The following is an 18,506-nucleotide window of genomic DNA, read 5'->3' as shown; positions in this document are numbered from 1 at the left end:
TAGTAAGACATGAATTTTCTTTACAGAAACCATATTTACTTTTGCCCAACAAATTATGCTCTTCTAGGTGTCTGACAATTTTATTCTTTGTTATGATTTCAACTAGTTTGCCTGGTACCAACATTAGACTTACTGGTCTGTAATTCCTAGGATCACCTCTAGAGCCCTTTTTAAATATTGGCGTTACATTAGCCATCTTCCAGTCACTGGGTACAGAAGTTGATTTAAAGGATAGGTTACAAATCACAGTTAACTGTTCTGCAATTTCACATATGAGTTCTTTCAAAACTCTTGGATGAATGCCATCTGGTACCGGTGACTTGTTACTGTTAAGTTTATCAATTAGTTCCAAAACTTCCTCTAAGGACACCTCAGTCTTGGACAATTGCTCAGATTTGTCACCTACATAGGATGGCTAAGGTTGGGAATCTCCCTAACATCCTCAGCTGTGAAGACCGAAGGAAAGAATTCTTTTAGTTTCTCCACAACGACTTGATCGTTTGAGTGCTCATTTTTTAATCTCAATTGTCTAGAGGGCCCACTGGATGTTTACCAGGCCTTGCTTCTGAGGTACTAAAAAAATTTTTGTTATCGCTTTTTGAGTGTTTGGCTAGCTGTTCTCCAAACTCCTTTTTGGCTTTTCTTATTACATTTTCACACTTAATTTGGCAGTGTTTATGCTCCTTTCTATTTTCCTCACTAGGATCTGACTTCTACTTTTTAAAAGATGCCTTTTTATCTCCCACTGCTTTTTTTTAAAACAAAAAGCTACAGTGTTTAACTGTGTTTTTTTAATTTGGTGTATACATTTAAAATGGGTGAGATTGTACAGAACATTTTGATTCATTTGAGATTTTTACTTCATTTGATTCTACATTTTCTTTCACAGTGTGCCATTTTCCCACCTGCATGACCTTTTCTGTCCTTCTGATATATTTTTTGTACCCCAGCATGATTGTGTCCCATTGACTATCCTCATTCCACCTGGTTTCTGTGACGCCTATTATACCAATATCCTCCTCTAATACCAGGCACTCTAGTTCACCCTTCTTATTATTTAGCCTTCTAGCATTCATGTATAAGCTCTTTAATAAGGCGTCACTAATTATCTGTCTGACCTTTCCCAACATGTTAGATTCTTTTTCATGTGACTGTTTCTCTTCTGATACAGTCCAAACTTTAATTCCCTTCCATACTCTCCTCCTCACTAAAATCTAGAAAATCTCTATCAATAGACTGTCCTCTAAGATAAGTCTCTGGTGCAGAGGAGCACATGGAGCAATCGGATTTGCTCCACCTCTTAATTTAAAAACTGCTTTCCAACCTTTTTAAATGGTAAGTGCCAGCAGTCTGGTTCCACATTGGTTTAGGTGGAATCCATCCTTCTGTACAGGTTCCTCCATCACAATAATTTCCTCAGTTCCTAATAAACCTAAGCCCCTCCTCCCTACACCATTGTCTCATCCACACATCGAGACTCTGAATTTCTGCCTGCCTATGTAGCCCTGGACATGTAACTGGAAGCATTTCTGAGAATGCCACTATAGAGATCCTTAATTTCAATCTCCTTCCTAGCAACCTAGTGTAGACACAGTCAAAGTGAAGAACACATAATTATGACTCCGTGGGAATAGTCTGGTTTTAAGTGACATAGGAAGGCTGTCAAAAGCAGGAAAGGAAACAAGGACAAACACTCAACTGCCTAGTCACAAGATCACCCTTTATATTCCCGCATTCCCCATGCCACAATTCTCTGCCTCACTGACCACATGCCTTCACATTTTTTTCAACAAATGACACAGGTCATAGTTAATTATATATCTCCTTTACTACACAGACCTGATTCATCCCTACCTAGCAGGCTCATCCTATGCATGGAGGAGGCAGGTTTCTGTGGTGAAAATAAGATCATGATTTGCCTTTCACTTGGGAGAGGGCAACCAATTAAGTTCATAGGCAGAGTTCTCCCACTCCACTTAGGAAGAAAGGAGATTTTTGAATGTGGGAAGGAGACTACCATTTTTGCAAGAGGGAAAGAAGAGGAAGGAGAAAGAGCCCAGAAACTCAGAATCTCTGTTCTGCAATCATCAATACCAGTTGGCATCACCTTCCTTTCTACTTCTCTCTAACCCCAAGCACAGGCCTGAGAAGAGGATTCAAAATGCTCCTGCTGATGATGAGCTTCTCTATTCCAAGTTTAGGTAGTCAGAAGCATGAAGAACCACCCATATTACTGCCCACCTCAAGCTTGGGGTGATGCAACACAACCATTCCTGGACCTACAACATGACCAAAGGTATTGTGGGTGGCAGGACACTGAGAAACAGATGTGTGGCTAGATATTTGTAAAATTAATTCATTGGGGCACTCTGTTTTGGAGCCAAGTGAGTCAATAATTGATGTGGAACTATGGAACATATCATTAAATGTTGTAGGAGTGTTAAGGTTGCACGGAATTAACGGACATTTAGGTTTTTGGAGGCACTGAAGTCCCCATGCCATCAGGCAAAACATTTTTCAATTTTATGTATATTTAAAAATCCTCTTTGTGACAGTCTGTTAGCATGTATGTATACTATTGTGCAGCAGCAAAAACTCAACTCCCAGCAATAGTGGGCTGTTCAAAAGAAAATACAGTAATTGATGGAACATGAAAAAGACAGAAACAAAAGATGCAACAAACCATATGTAAACGACTTTTCAATTAGCTGGTGAAAAATTGATAAAGGCAATAGCAAGTAGAGAGTTCTAAATGGCTCACTTTATTTCTGCTTTGTCATCTGAACTCAATATTAAAATCTGATAACTCAAGAAGTCTGAGTTTCAAAAGCATGGCCACACTGCCAGAGAATCAACCAGGCTCACAGTACAGGCTGCATCTCCCAAATCCAGGACTCTCATTCAGCAACATCTGGCCTGGCAGCACCACAGATGTGCCAGCACCATAGAATCCCAGAGCGAGAGCAGCATCCACTAGGCTGGCACCTGTGGGATCAGTGTCTGGCAGACAGGCTGGAGTCAGCATCCACGGGGCCTGGGTTGAAGCAGCATCAGGACTGGGATAAGCCTCTGGCAGACTGCATGGTGCTAGGGATGGAGCCAGGGTTGGCAACAGCTGGACTGGGACAGCAGCCCAGCCAGGTCAATGGTGGGGGAGGGAGGTTGGTTGGGGTGGAAGCATGGCCAGCAGTCTGGGGACCACCCTGGTCCAGCAAATTGCCTGATTTGGGAGGAGTCAGGTCCCAAAGATGCTGGACCAAGGAAGTTCAACCTGTACTGAGAACTAAAGGACTCTTTTGAAATAAGCCAAACCTGTGAAAAAAGTGCCTGCCACTTTCTTCCCACCTTGGAAAACAGTATTAGGGAGCTCACAAAAGAAAGAACAGTGGATGAAGAGAATTTCCCCTCAGAAATAAAAGACATTTAAAATGACTCTAAGGAAACAATCTGCCTGCATAATGCTATTAAGAGTGAAGATTAGCGTTGGCCGACTATGGCCTACAATGACAGAGGACACTATGGCAACCACGCTGGCAAACAGTGGAGTGTGGGAGACAAATGAGAGGTAGGGAAAAAAAAATGGCGAGTTCCATAAACATACAGAACAAAAACTTGAAAAGCAAAGGTGTGTGATGTAAGATTCCTCACTGGCACAATTCATGTCTATGCTACAGTAATTTCCTGATGCTGACTTATCACAAATTTAATGGAAAAATCCTCTTGGACTGACTATTTGCTCTACTAGAAACATTTACTATGTAATGCCTTACATTTTTAAAATGTACTTAACAATATTTGCTGATTATTTACTTTTTGAATTTCAACTTGGGTAATAGAAAATAAAGTTACATGTAAAGTTTCTGGCCAATAAGCAGTGTTTAATTTGCAGACACTGAAAGAGAATTTACTTTTTCCAATATTGCCAAATATCAGAGAGGTAGACGTGTTAGTCTGCAGCTTCAAGAACAACAAGAAGTCTTGTGGCACCTTATAGACTAACAGATATTTTGGAGCATAAGCTTTCGTGGGCAAAGATGGTCTTTGCCCACGAAAGCTTATGCTCCAAAATATCTGTTAGTCTATAAGGTGCCACAAGACTTCTTGCTGTTTTTCAATGTTGTGTAACCTACAACATCTTTTGTTTATGTAGACTTATAAAAAAAAATCTAAATTTGTGGCAAATGTGATTAAGCTTCTGATTTTTCCACATGCTGTTCTACTTCTATTTCTTTAGCACCAGTATTTTGTTACCATATCCAAATGTCTAATTACCATTCTTAATAAATTAAAAAAAAACCACACACAAATAATGGCTCAGTGGAGGTTGTACATATTTCAGAACACAGTAAAAAACACCCAGAGTTTCGCAACATTACTCATGCACTAAAAACAAATAAGGACATCACTTAGCTCTTCTTTAGTTCATTAATAGACCACAAAAGGACATTGTCTGTTTAATATTAAAAATGAAAGCATAATTTAGGCAAACCAATAACCTGCATCTGTCTTAGAAAAGCTAGAAGAATACTATACCAATCTGTCTGGCAAAAACATTTGAAATGACTCACCTCATAAACTTGCTATCAAAGGATTTATTGCTTCTGAAATTCATCAATTTCATGGATCGGGAATTGGTTAAAAGACAGAAAACAAAGAGTTGGAATAAATAGTAAATTTTCACAGTGAAGGGGGGTAACTAGTGGTGTTCCCCAGGGGTCAGTCCTGGGACTGATCCTGTTCAACTTGTTCATCAATGATCTAGAAAATGAGGTAAGCAGTGAGGTGGCAAAGTTTGCAGATGACACCAAGTTGTTCAGGACAGTCAAAAGCAAAAGGGATTGTGAAGAACTACAAAAAGATCTCAGCAAACTGAGTGATTGGGCAGCAAAATGGCAAATGAAATTTAATGTGGGTAAGTGTAAGGTAATGCACATTGGAAAAAATAACCCAAATTACATGTACAACATGATGGGGTCAAATTTAGCTACGACAGATCAGGAAAGGGATCTTGGAGTTATAGTGGATAGTTCTCTGAAGACATCCACGCAGTGTGCAGCGGCAGTTAGTAAAGCAAATAGGATGTTAGGAATTATTAAAAAAGGGATAGATAATAAGACAAAAGATATCATACTTCCCTTATATAAAACTATGGTACGCCTACATCTTGAGTACTGTGTGCAGATGTGGTCTCCTCACCTCAAAAAAGATATATTGGCATTAGAAAAAGATGATTAGGGGCTTGGAACGGGTCCCATATGGGGAGAGGCTAGAGAGACTGAGACTTTTCAGTTTGGAAGAGAGGCGATTGAGGGGTGATATGACAGAGGTATATAAAATCATGAATGGTGTGGAGAAAGTGAATATAGAAAAAATTATTTACCTTCTCCCATAATACAAGAACTAGGGGACACCAAATGAAATTGATGGGTAGTAGGTTCAAAACTAATAAAAGGAAATTTTTCTTCACACAGCGCACAGTCAATCTGTGGAACTCCTTGCCGGAGGAGGCTGTGAAGGCCAGGACTCTATTAGGATTTAAAAAAGAGCTCGATAAATTTTTGCAGGTTAGGTCCATAAATGGCTATTAGCCAGGGGTAAAGTATGGTGCCCTGGCCTTCAGTACAAGGGCAGGAGATGGATGGCAGGAGATAAATCACTTGATCATTGTCTTCTGCTCTCCTTCTCTGGGGCACCTGGCATTGGCCGCTGTTGGCAGACGGGATACTGGGCTGGATGGACCTTTGGTCTGACCCAGTATGGCCATTCTTATGTTAACCACAATCTACCACTCATTTAGCATTTAGTGTTTTATTCATGGCAATGGATTGTATCAGAAATTCAGATATTCTGTGATTTGGAGGAAACTGGTGTATTTTTTAAAATGTCCAGGTAATATTTTTGCTTTTTCATATGCTGAATGTCACTGTTTTATTATTCTCCAGCATCTTGTCAGCCAAGACAAGACAATATAGACCGGGGTCAGCAACCCCCAGCACATGTGCCACGAACCAACACACAAGCAGATTTTCATCAGTACACCAAGTGGGCACTCAGCTCCACCCCTCGTCCCCCATGCAGCTGGGAGTTTGCTCAAAGCCATGTCACCTACTGATTCACAGAAGCACCAGCTAATGCTACCAACCACCACCTAAATAATAAATAAATAAAGATGCAGAGTGTTACTAATGAAGTGACTTTTAAACATATCACCAGCACTCGGACCATACACAGTAGATCAAATTTCAGCACTCCACTTCAGAAAGGTTGCTGACCCGAATATAGGCCAAAAGGAGATACCTAGAAAAGACTGAGTAGGCAATAAGCTGTTTTGTCAAACCTATATGATGTTAGATAAGGATATCAAAATGACTACTTTTTACTGTTCTAGGTGGAAATATCTCCCCTCTCTGAATAAGTATACATGGTTCTGAGAGAATAAAAACACACAAATGCATATGGTCCTCTGAATTTTCTAAATTTTGGAGGTTTTTTTTCCAGATAAATACATAGAAACCTCCCAAAGATGCTTCTTGTTCCGAAAAGACACTCAAATTCATGGGAGAGAGATTTCTTGACCCAAGTAGAGAAGAACAGCAATATTTGGAAAGAAATGAAGGATACGCTTAAATGTCACTATGTAGTCTTAGTGAAAAAACAGGAAGGAAAAAAATCATGATACAGAAATTTAAAACTCAACAATTCTTTAACTAGATGGCCACTAGGCAGACAGACAGTCCGAGTTCTTATATGGCATCCACCACGGCCAAACAGCACCTCAAATATTTATTCTCACTATCCCTTCTGATGTAGTGAAATGCTAACTCCATTTTACACAGAGACCACCACAGCTCAGGCAGATCAAGCTTTTGATTCTCAGAGGAGCTTAGGCGTTGACATTTTCCTCCAACAACAGCTGGCCTCATAGGTACTGAAAACTTTTGAAAAGTCAGGGCTTAATTATACATTCTTGGTCACACAAAATCTGTGGCAGAGCTGGGAACGAAACCCATATCATACCAGCCCCAATGCACTAACTCATTCCCATGCCCATTCTTCCTCCTATCTTTACATCTATGGGTCTGAAATTAGATCTTTGAATCCCTTAGGATGGTGTCAAAGGAAACACCTGCACAGTAGTTTAGCATCAGACTGTGATCCCAAAGGACTAGCGATAAGGAAGAATGGACTTGAGGGCCTCAGTTTTAATTAGCTTATTTTTTTTCCCCCTTTTACACCCACACCCACAGGATGCTTACAGGAAGAGTGCTCTATCTTGCCTTCAAGGCCTCAAGATTCATTGTCTGAACACTGAGGAGACTAACATTTAAGGCTTTAAGCTTTTTGATTGGTTGGACAACATTAACACCATCACATGTGAAGCAATTTACTTTGCGCTCTGTACCAGGATCAGAAGACATGAACATATTAAGGCCTTAATCCTGAAAGAGATATCCACAAGTGGAGCCCCACTGCTTATACATAGCCCATTTGACTTCAGTGGAGTTCAGGAATCGAATAGATTATTTTCTTACAGCAGGATCAAAACCTAAAGCAGATCTTATATAAGTGCACTAGTATGGAAGCCTCTACTGAGGTAGGTTCAATTTCTTCATCTGGATACTCTCCCTTTAGCTCATCCAGCCTTTCCCAAAGTTCAAGGATTCAAGCAGTCTGAATGACTGCATTTCACAGCCATGACAAAGAGGCACCATAAGGAGCGAACTGGCAGATAATTTTAGTGAGTAAAACTGAAGCTTAATCAGAAAAACCTTTTATGAAAGAGGCTACACCCCCATAATAGAGGCATGACATTAAAGAATCAACACTATACTACTTAATCTGGAGATTAAAGAAAAGGTGACAGGATATGACCAAAAAAAAAAAAAAGTAAACACTCAAAAGTTTAGTTTGGCTGTTGAGGAGCTCTGTTTTTCTGAGATCAGAACAAACAAAAACCGAGGCATTAACCAATTTTGGAGAGCGAACGTCATTTCAAGACCTTTCAATTTTTCCTGTTTTAGTTTGATGACAATACAATCTAAACTCACTGTCTGGCACAGAACAATGAAGTACAGAAGAAGGGTTTATGTTTTACATAAACGGAATATACTCTGCAGAATATAATTACTGAGGTAAGCACACTCCCAGCAGAACTAAATATTTCTTCCAGATGGACAACTTCCCATGCCAATCACCAGGCAATGAAAAAATTACCAGATACCTTTTAATCCGAGATATATACAAAAAGGCAGTGGGGGAGGGGGAGTGGAACTCCAGGCAGAACTCCTAGTGAAGCCAAGCTCCTCTCACACAAAAAAGGTGGAGTATTCTCGATTTTCTGCCAGGATGGTGGACCTGAACAACATCAACTGATGTAATCAACTTCTGGAGTGCTTAATAAATTTGAAGCTACTAGAAAGAAAAAATTCTTACTGATTTTCTATTAGTCCTAGGTGCCTACATGCCTTTGAGGATCTGAGTCAAAGAGCTTTTTGTGTTTTCATTGTCTTTCAGAAGTTCCTGGCAGCCGCAGAGAAGAGAAAAAGAGATTTCCAATACTCTGTCCCTCCTTCAAATCACTGACAGCTGAAGAGATGCCTGGAGAAGGAAGAGAAAAGACTTCTTCTACTCTCCTCTTTGCTCAATCTCCAGTTTTGGGTGTTCTGTACCCAATTAATAATTGTATTACCTGACTCTCACACAGCACCTGCCTTTCCCAGGCAGCAACAGCAGCATGAAAGTGACTTGAGGCATGCCAATGTTACTACTAACAGTGTTCCCAATACCAGCCAGGAAACTGATCCGCATATTGCTATTATCATTCTTTTACAACTTGTTAGATAGGAGTAATAGCAGTAAAGGTAACAAGAACTTCAGCAGACTCAGGACGACTTTGTACTTGGTTCATATTTGAAAGATTACCATCAACTCAAAGGCTACAAATGTCATTTTCTATAGAAGCTGGTGGTGTAGATCCTTTTTTTCTCTCTAAGTCAGTTGATTATTCAAGTTTAGCAAATCAAGATTTGCTGACATTAAAGCTAGGTGAGATGACAGTCTGAAGCATCCACATTTTTTCAGGGACTATAAAGGAATCCTGAATAATGACAAACTGGTGAAAAACCAGACAAATCAACAGGCATCTGACTCATTTTCTGTTAAAAACATTATTCAAGGTTATCATAGCAAGGCTACATAATTTGGCCTGATATTTATTTCATACCATCTGTCAGTGGATTCTAAGAACACTTGTACTGAAGGAGTTACAAAACATGAAAACTAAATGACCAGTCAACATTTTCACACAGCTCTCTCTTCAGTCAAATATGAAAATGAAAGCAAGCCAAAAGATTTATTTGACCAGGCCACCTCATAATAAGACAGAATCCAAATATTTGAAAATGTTAGAGAAGAAAGTTATTCTATACCAACAGAAGAATCTGCATTAGTACTTCGGAAAAAGGCTAAATATTTTGTGATCAATACTTCTGCCCAATTTGAAAGCCAAGATGACCAGCTTCAGTGAAATCTATCATGTACCTCCAACCTAAAAACCTTTGTAAATGTGACAAAACAGTGAACAGATAATTTTTTATATTCACAAATCAGTATTCAAATAGAAGAATTTTCTAGGTTTTGGTGTTTGAGCTCTGAAAGATCTAGATCAGTGGCACCTAACAGAAATTCAAGGACTGCCACACTTGTGGTTTACGTCCCTCCATAGTTACCATAGGATTTCCCCCCCAGCTCAAAATAAAGGCCCTCCCCCAGAACTAGGCACTCCCAGCCCCCTTCTCAGCTCTAAATGAATGCCCTTCCCTTCCCCCAGTGACAGGTACCCGCAGCCTCACTCTGAGCTCTAGATTAATGCCCTTCCCCTCTGTCAGGGCCAAGCACTCCCAGGCCACCCCACCTCCATATATTCTACCTGACTCACTGGAACTGCTGCCAACAGAGCTGCAGATAAAACTGCGGTTGAAGGTGCTGTGCCAGGCCACCTGGGCCACGCAGGGCCACAGGTGCCACAACAGGTCACAGGCCCCAAGGCAGCAGGAGCCACACCAGGAAACAGCCATCGGGCCACAGGCACTGTGCAGCTCTCAGCTAGAACCATGCCAGGAAGCAGTTGCCAGGGCAAAGTTGGGCTGCAGGACCATGGGCTGCACGGCTCCTAGCTAGAGTCACAGGAGCCGTGCTGGGGAAACTGCTGCAGGGGCCTCCTCCCTCCTCTTCCACTATGCACTTGTGGTGGGGCACATGCGTGAAGCAGGTGGAGGGGCACCCCAGGTGTGCAGCCCTGTTGAGCTGCTGTGCGGCTTTTTGCCACAATGCGCTGCCCCTTTCGCCACATGTGAAAAATGGGGAGCGTATTGGACACTGCAGATCTAGATATCTTGTACGTGCCAAAATATGCAGGGTAGTGGGGTTTTTTAAGTTCAAGTCAGCTGAAGCTTAAACTGATCAGGAAACAGACAACCCCTAAAATACAACCATATCTGCTCTAATCCTACCAGAGACAAAAGATTACAAGATCTTTTCCAAGCATTCCTAAACTTAATTACCCAGCAGGAGACATAAAGAAGCAGATTGACAGGGCCAAACAAATACCCATAAGCCAGCTACTTCATGATTGACATAATAGGAAAATGACAGAAAACTACTTGTTATTACCTGTAGCCCTCAGCTTAAACCTCTCCACTGCATTACTGACAATCTACAACCTGAACTGGGAACATGATCCCTCACTCTCACAGGCCTATTCTTTCCTACAGACAGCCATCCAACCTCAAGAAGATACTCACTAGCAGCTACAAACCATACCACACAAAAGCACTAAGCCAGGAACCTATCCCTGCAATAAACCCCATTGCCCTTCTGTCCATATAGCTATAGTAGAGACACCATCACGGGATCTAACCACATCAGCCACACCATCAGGGGCTCATACACCTGCATACCCACTAATGTTATCTATGCCATCATGTGCCAGCAATGTCCCTCTGCTTTGTACACTGGACAAACTAGACAGTCTCTCTGCCAAAGAATGAATGACATAAATCAGATGTCAGGAATTATAACACACACAGGCTACATCTACACTGGCACAAAACTTCAAAATGGCACTGTAAATGGCCAGATCGAAGATTACTAATGAGGCACTGAAATGCATATTCAGCACCACGTTAGCATGCCACCAGCCACAGCTCTTCAAAATTGCTGCGTTTTCCTCCCACAAGGCTCAACTACACAGGGGTCCTTTTCAAAAGGACCCCACCAACTTCAAAATCCCCTTATTCCTATGAGCTCATAGGAATTTCAAAGAACTGTGGCAGGCAGCCTGCTAATGAGGTGCTGAACTTGCATTTCAGCACCTCATTAGTAATCTTCGATTTGGCCATTTGCATTGCCATTTTGAAGTTTTGTGCCACCACAGCCATGCCTACAGGCTGTGTCCACAAAGTGGCATGGTAATCAGCTATCCGGAAGATGCTAATGAGGCACGCATGCAAATTTTCCATGCCTCATGAGCATATCAGCACGCGGTTCTGAGTCTAGAGTCTGGAAGAAATTCTTCTGGAGTCTGAAGTACGTGTGCAGACGTGTGGTCTGAGGGGAACTTCTGGAAGGAAACCCTCTTTCTGGAAGCCCCTTCTTCCCCAAAATTCTGAGGAGTAAAGGGACTTTGAAGTAGTGCAGTACTTTGAAGTACCTGCGGCTGACCCGCACCTACACGCAAGCTGGCACTTCAAAGTTTCATACTTTGAAGTTGCCACAGGGGAGATTTAGCCTAATGAAGTGCTGCATATGCACCACAGCACTTCATTAGTAATCTCCCAACATCCTAATTACTATGCCCCCTTCTAAGTTGAGGGCTAGTTTAGACACAGCCTAAGAGATGCATCCTGTCCCAATGCATCTAAATGTGATATTAACTTTAAGATCAACTTCTCAGAGGGACCACACTATCTATACCACCCCAACAAAAGATGAAGTTGGAGAACAGTGGGAAGGATTGAGGTGGCATGTTCATATCAGATAAACACTGACTATCATCCTGCTCACTCAGGTGTAAGGGAAAAGGAGAGGACCTTCTTTTCGCACACATCAAAGAACCTAGAGTTAAGTGAAATCCTGACTTCATGAAGGCACTCTGATTCAATGCTTTTTCTGGAAATTAACAAAACTGCAAGACCTGTTCTACATCCAGTAGCTCATGAAATAACAAGAGATGATACATGGAAATGAATAAAGCTAGTATATTCTTGGCTTTCAATTCTAGTCTTGCAAACATATGTAGAAAAGCCTAAAATAATAATATTATTATTATTATTATTATTATTATTATTAACAACAACAACAACCGGAAATATACATCTCACAGAACTGCAAGAGACCTCAGGAGGTCATTGAGTCCAGTCCCCAGCCCTCTTGGCAGGACCAAGCACTATCCCCCTCTCTTTTTTAAAAAAATCTATTTGCCCAGATCCCTAAATGACTGCCTTAAGGATTGAGCTTGCAACCCTGAGTTTAGCAGGCCCCTGCTGAAACCACTGAGCTATTCCCCCACCCACATGCAGAAATATACCTATCTCACAGAACCAGAAGGGACTTCAGGAGGTTATAGAATCCAGTCCCCTGCCCCCTTGGCAGGACCAAGCACCATCCTTTTTTTCCCTTTTTTAAATCTATTGGCCCCAGACCCCTAAATGGCCCCCTCAAGGATTGTGCTCACAACCTTGGGTTTAGCAGACCAATGCTCAAACCACTGAGCTACCCACCTTCCAGATATGAGTGCCACAAACATTTTTTTCCCTGTATCATCTACTATATTTCCAAATGAGCTACCAAACAGATGTGAAATACACCATCCTTAAGCCTAACTGATTTTGGCGGGGAGGGGGACTCGACAGAGAAAACACGTTCAGATCTAAATAATTTTTAGAGAGTCTCAGAGGAGCAGCTTATGGTATTTTTCAGAAAGGAATTGGGCATTTGTTGCTGGTCTACCAGTTGTCGTAATATGCCCACTCAGTTTAAAAAAAACCATTACTTTTCTGGTGAATTTGGCAAAATCTGAATTGAGGTAAATTAGCCACGTACTCCATCCTTGCAGGTTCAAGTGGTAACTATTGTTTTCTTTCTTGTCCTAAATAACTACTTAGTGTTGATCCTGTCAATCAGATGCTGTGCTCCACCTCAGACGTGACTATATTTTAGTAACAGACAATGATGGCAATGGTAATGGCAATTGATGCAACCAGATTGTGCTACAATCCGTGATCCCTCAGCCTGAAGAAAGTACTAAAAAATCGCTGATGTAGTCCACATACATTCAGGCCACGCTGTCAAGCAGCAGCTTCCACAAAGGCGCTAACAGGCAGGCTGGTAGGAATACACCACCGAGCAGCTACTAGCTTTTTACAGGTTGCCAAAAATCCCAGCACTGAGTCACGGGCTGAAGCTACCGCAGCGCCTCCCCTCCTCCGCCGGCCCGCGGCTCGCGCCCCACACAGGGCTCGCGCTGCCGCAGAGGCGAAGCCCCAGCTGGCTGGTATAGCCCCCGGCAGCGTTGTTATTCCCGCCCCGGCGGGTCCCCCAAAAAGCAGTGGCGGAAGGGCAAGACGCGAGCCGTGCCAGGGACACGCAGTGACAGCGGCAGCCATGGCTCCCACGGCGGCAGTGACAGGCTGCGAGAGCGGCTCCCACAGCCCGCCCCGCCGACCGGCATCGCCCACAGGCCGCGGAAAGGGGGCCGCGCGCAGCTGGGCGAGGTGCGGAGCGGGGCGAGCACAGCCTCCCCGCGGGCGCAGACACGCAGCCGGCCACGGGAGAGGTCACACCCCCCCGCACAGGGACACGCACACGGCAGGGAAGGGGCTGCCCCCAGGCGCAGGGTCGGGGGCGGTGCCACCCCCAGCCACAGGCGGTAGAACTGCGGCTCCCATTACGGGGCGGGGGGAGGCGCGGGGGTGTCTCGCCTTACCTTGTCGGAGGAGGAAGCGACAGGTCTCGTTCTTCCTCCCCCCGCGCGCCGCCCTGTGACAGGACCCCACGGAGAACCGGATTCGACCGCTGCGGACGGGTCCCGGAGACTCAGCCTCGCACCGGCCACCGCCGCTGCAATGGGTGTAGGGTTTGAAAGTGCCCCCCCCTCCCGGGCACTGCCGCTCCCCTCCCCACCCCCCCCCCCGTCAGAATGTCTGGCTCCGAGAGCAGCTCTACGGGGCTGCCATTGGCCGCGCCGCCCCACGTGACTTCGCACACGCACGCGAAGCAGTCGAGCACGAGCTGCCGCGAACGTTACAGGAGTTGGGCGGTGGTTGGGGAGGAAGGGGGGGCAGGGGGACCAACGTCACGGCCGTTCTGCTTCCGCGGTGGATTCTCCGGTGCCTCAGGTCTCGTGCACACGCGCACACACACACGGAAGGAAAATAACGGGCTCCGGCTGGGCCCGGGTGGTTCAGGCGCAGGCGCGGCCGCTCCCGTTCCCTGCTCCTGCGACTGGAACATTCTGGAAACGGCAGTTGCGGTGTCTTGGAGAACAAGGGTTGGGGTCGAGGTTAGAGCGTCTGTTTCTCCTCACCACAGGAACCGAGCAGGAGACGCCACCGACTCGCCGCAAGTCTAGGGCCGCTGCTCGGGCTACTCCGGGTTTTCCGGTAGCGATGGCGCAGTGAGTTTTAATTACCCGCGCACAGTACGCATGCGTGGCTGTCTCGGTGACTGGCGTGCGCTGTGGCCCATTGAGTCGGGCGCCAGTGGGGTCAGTCTGAGGGGGTTCACGACCCCCCCCCCCCGGGCGGTAGTTGTGTGATATGCTGCGCTGAAGGGGGCAGCCGCTGGGCCGTGGCTGACGCTGCGCTAGTAGCCCGGTGGCCCTCGGGTCAGGTTGTGGTCGCGGCTCTCCCCTGCCTTGCTCCGGACAGTGGCAAGGGGCTACACGCTAGTCCTGCGGCTGACTGGTGATCCTACGGCCACTCGAACCAGACTCACTTCACGCCCCCAGCCCGCTTACTTGTCTTCGCCGGCTCCAGGCCCCCAGGCGCAGAACTCAGGGGAGCCACGGCCGCGGAAGCGTAATTGCAGTTTGCAGTCAAGCTTATAACAGGGATTCGTTTCACCCGTTGCTGTACTTCAGATTTACCTTTTTATTACGGTCGTGGCAGGGTGCACCTTCCTTCCTCCGGTACTGACTCAGTCTGGCAACGTGTTGTCCAGTAGATATCCGCATCCTTGCTTAAGGTAATCATAAACGTTTACTGAAGCCAGCTGACACAAGGCAGACTTAATTTTAATACCTTTTCATAGGATTAGTACGTTTGTACCGTTCTTAAAAACAACATGCTTTTCCTACGATATTTTAAATGGAAACTGTCCCCTTTCACATGTCATTGTTTGAGCATCCATAACTGTGTGGACTACCAATGAAAAAATCAGAAGCTTGATACTGAGATTTGTAAAGAGCACATCCTAATGGTTTCTTGCCCTGTATAGCATTGTTATAGTACCACCATCCCATATAACATGGGGGTTGTATTTCTGTCTAACAGCATAATACAAGCAGTGCTTTGTACCCATCAGGATTTCCACTTCATCTCTTTATGGCTACGTCTACACGTGCCCCAAACTTCAAAATGGCCATGCAAATGGCCATTTCGAAGTTTACTAATGAAGCGCTGAAACGCATATTCAGCGCTTCATTAGCATGCGGCGGCAGCGGCGCTTCGAAATTGACGCGCCTTGCTGCCGCGCGTCACGTCCAGACGGGGCTCCTTTTTGAAAGGACGCCACCTACTTCGAAGTCCCCTTATTCCCATGAGCTCATGGGAATAAGGGGACTTCGAAGTAGGCGGGGCCCTTCCGAAAAGGAGCCCCATCTGGACGCGCCGCATGGCGGCAAGGCGCGTCAATTTCTAAGCGCCGCTGCCGCCCGCATGCTAATGAAGCGCTGAATGTGCGTTTCAGCGCTTCATTAGTAAACTTCGAAATGGCCATTTGTATGGCCATTTCGAAGTTTGGGGCACGTGTGGACATGGCCTATAGCAGCAGTAAAGGAAGGAAAATACTGATTTAAAGCCCACTTTTTAATTATCTAAATTGATGTTTTTAAAGATTGCTTCACATTTTATTTTAACCTTAAACCTTATCAGTTTGTCTTATTTTTTCTGAAGGTCTTTACATGGATCACTTTCTTATCCTTTAATGACAGGGGAATAGTTGCTGAATCTTTAACAGTACATCTTCCATAGATAATTGGTTAGGTTTGTATTAAAGAAATAAAATCTGTTTGCTAATACTGGCTCACTACAGCACTAGAGGCACCACAAGGGAACCCAACTGTAGGCACAGTGTCAGCCACTGCAACTGTTTTAATCAGCACAGTAGGCCATCTGCAGCGTGGCTTTCAGTTGTGCTATGCTCAGTGAGCTGGTAACTTCCAGGAAAAAATTATAATGTGCACCAGACCTGCTGCCCTGCACGCCAGTGGGCAGGCAGAACAGGCTTTAACTAACTAACCTTTGCATTTTGAGGTAAGGAATATTGAATACAAGGCTTATCCCTTGTTCTCTTTCAACTGGCACATTGCAGCTCTTTCTAGAACATTCTTAGTGCTGAAGTGTGCAAAAAAGCAAGAGTATCCCTACTGTTGACTACTGCACAAATCACAAATATGAATTTTCTCTAATATGAAATTTTCAAGATAAAAATAAATACTCTGAATAAAAAATTTCCTGTCTTCATTTTTGTCAAAAAAGTGGTTTTTCTACTTACTCTGTAGTGAGGCATGTAGCCATGCAAGAGAAGCAGATATGAATTTGTTGCAAAAAAGGCAAAAATGAAAAAACTCCACAGATTTGTCCCAGGCAACAAAAAGCTCTCACTGTATTTTCCCCATTGCAGATCACCTGTAAAGTCATTAGGTGCAAAGTAACCACAGGGACAGGCATCTTAGAAATAGGATAGAATAAGATTGAAAAGAACAATGTCATTTATTTACAACATAAACTCATGCAGAAGAGTCATATTGCTGGCAAATGAGTCCTTACTAGAGCATGACTCAAATAAGTCATTAAGAAAATCATCAGAACTGGGAGTCCCTTCTCCTGAATTACATTTCCATTCTAACTGAATTGCTGTGGTCTTGTGTATACTTAAAAAAAAAAAATCTGGTTCTTCCTAACACGTAGTATGTCTGTAACACTTCATGTCCACACACAAGTATATGCCATAGTATGTAGGTATTCCAAACAGTTTTTTGAGCTAATTTGTTTTGAGCAATGTGTTGAACCATTGTGTGGCCCACCACTGTATCAGTCTGTCCCTTTGCAGTGTATGCATGCACAGTGATCGCTGCTATCACCATTCAACGGGTCACTGCTTCAGGTCTTTGCAGTATGCATTCTTAACTCTGCTACATAGATATCAAATTCTCAAGAAGCCATTTTCTTATTCAGATAGCACTGTGTCTGACATGGAACTCATTTGTGTGGTATTTGATTTTGCTACTAGCATGTCTTGAAAGCTCCCAAACAACAGAACTGATTACTGATCTGAGACTGATGCGTGAGTATTGGAGACCACAGGTCAGGGGAGCTGTACTTGTTTATTTACAGTATTTTAATGCATGGTTGAACTGGCTATTAGATAACTTAGATAGCAGCTACTCTAAGGTGGGTGCATAACTGGCTGGATAACCGTACCCAGAGAGTAGTTCTTAATGGTTCTCAATCCTGCTGGAAAAGTATAAAAAGTGGGGTTCCACAGGGGTCTGTGTTAGGACCGGTTCTGTTTAATGTCTTCATCAATGATTTAGATATTGGCATAGAAAGTAGGCTTATTAAGTTTGCAGATGATACCAAGTTGGGAGGGGTTGCGATTACTTTGGAGGATAGGGTCATAATTCAAAATGATCTGGATAAATTGGAGAAATGGTCTGAGGTAAACAGGATGAAGTTTAATAAGGACAAATCCAAAGTGCTCCACTTTGGAAGGAACAATCAGCTTCACACATAAAGAATGGGGAGAGACTGTCTAGGAATGACTACTGCAGAAAGGGATCTAGGGATTATAGTGGACCACAAGCTAAATGAGTCAGTGTGATGCTGTTGCAAAAAAAGCAAACGTGATTCTGGGATGCATTAACAGGTGTGTTGTGAACAAGACATGAGAAGTCATTCTTCCGCTCTACTCTGCGCTGGTTAGGCCTCAGCTGGAGTAGTGTGTGCAGTTCTGGGCACTGCAGTTCAGAAAAGATGTGGAGAAACTAGAGAGGGTCCAGAAAAGAGCAACAAGAATGATTAAAGGTCTAGAGATTGTGACCTATGAAAAAAGGTTGAAAGAATTGGGCTTGTTTAGTTTGGAAAAGAGAAGATTGAGGGGAGACATGATAGCAGTCTTCAGGTATCTAAAAGGGAGTCCTAAGGAGGAAGGAGAAAACTTCTTGGCCTCTGAGGATAGAACAAGAGGCAACGGGCTTAAACTGCAGCAAGGGAGGTTTAGGTTGG

At 43.9% G+C, this 18,506-nt stretch overlaps 1 protein-coding gene across 3 annotated transcripts in view; it reads right to left on the bottom strand.

The window, feature by feature from the left end:
• The window catches only part of ANKRD12 (ankyrin repeat domain 12), a 174,042-nt gene extending 158,397 nt beyond the window's left edge, over positions 1–15,645 (bottom strand). For all 3 annotated transcript variants that reach the window (XM_074987439.1, XM_074987438.1, XM_074987440.1), the window contains exons 1-2: positions 14,585–15,645; positions 13,985–14,118 (exon numbers count right to left, since the gene is read on the bottom strand). The gene's annotated coding sequence lies outside the window, so the exon portion shown is untranslated. The remainder of the gene's footprint in view (positions 1–13,984; positions 14,119–14,584) is intronic.
• Between the last annotated feature and the right edge of the window lie 2,861 nt (positions 15,646–18,506).

Source organism: Carettochelys insculpta, chromosome 2, assembly GCF_033958435.1.
Source record: "Carettochelys insculpta isolate YL-2023 chromosome 2, ASM3395843v1, whole genome shotgun sequence".
Lineage (NCBI taxonomy): Eukaryota > Metazoa > Chordata > Testudines > Carettochelyidae > Carettochelys > Carettochelys insculpta.
The sequence above is the reverse complement of the archived record's forward strand: the minus strand, read 5'-3'. Positions and strand labels throughout refer to the sequence as shown.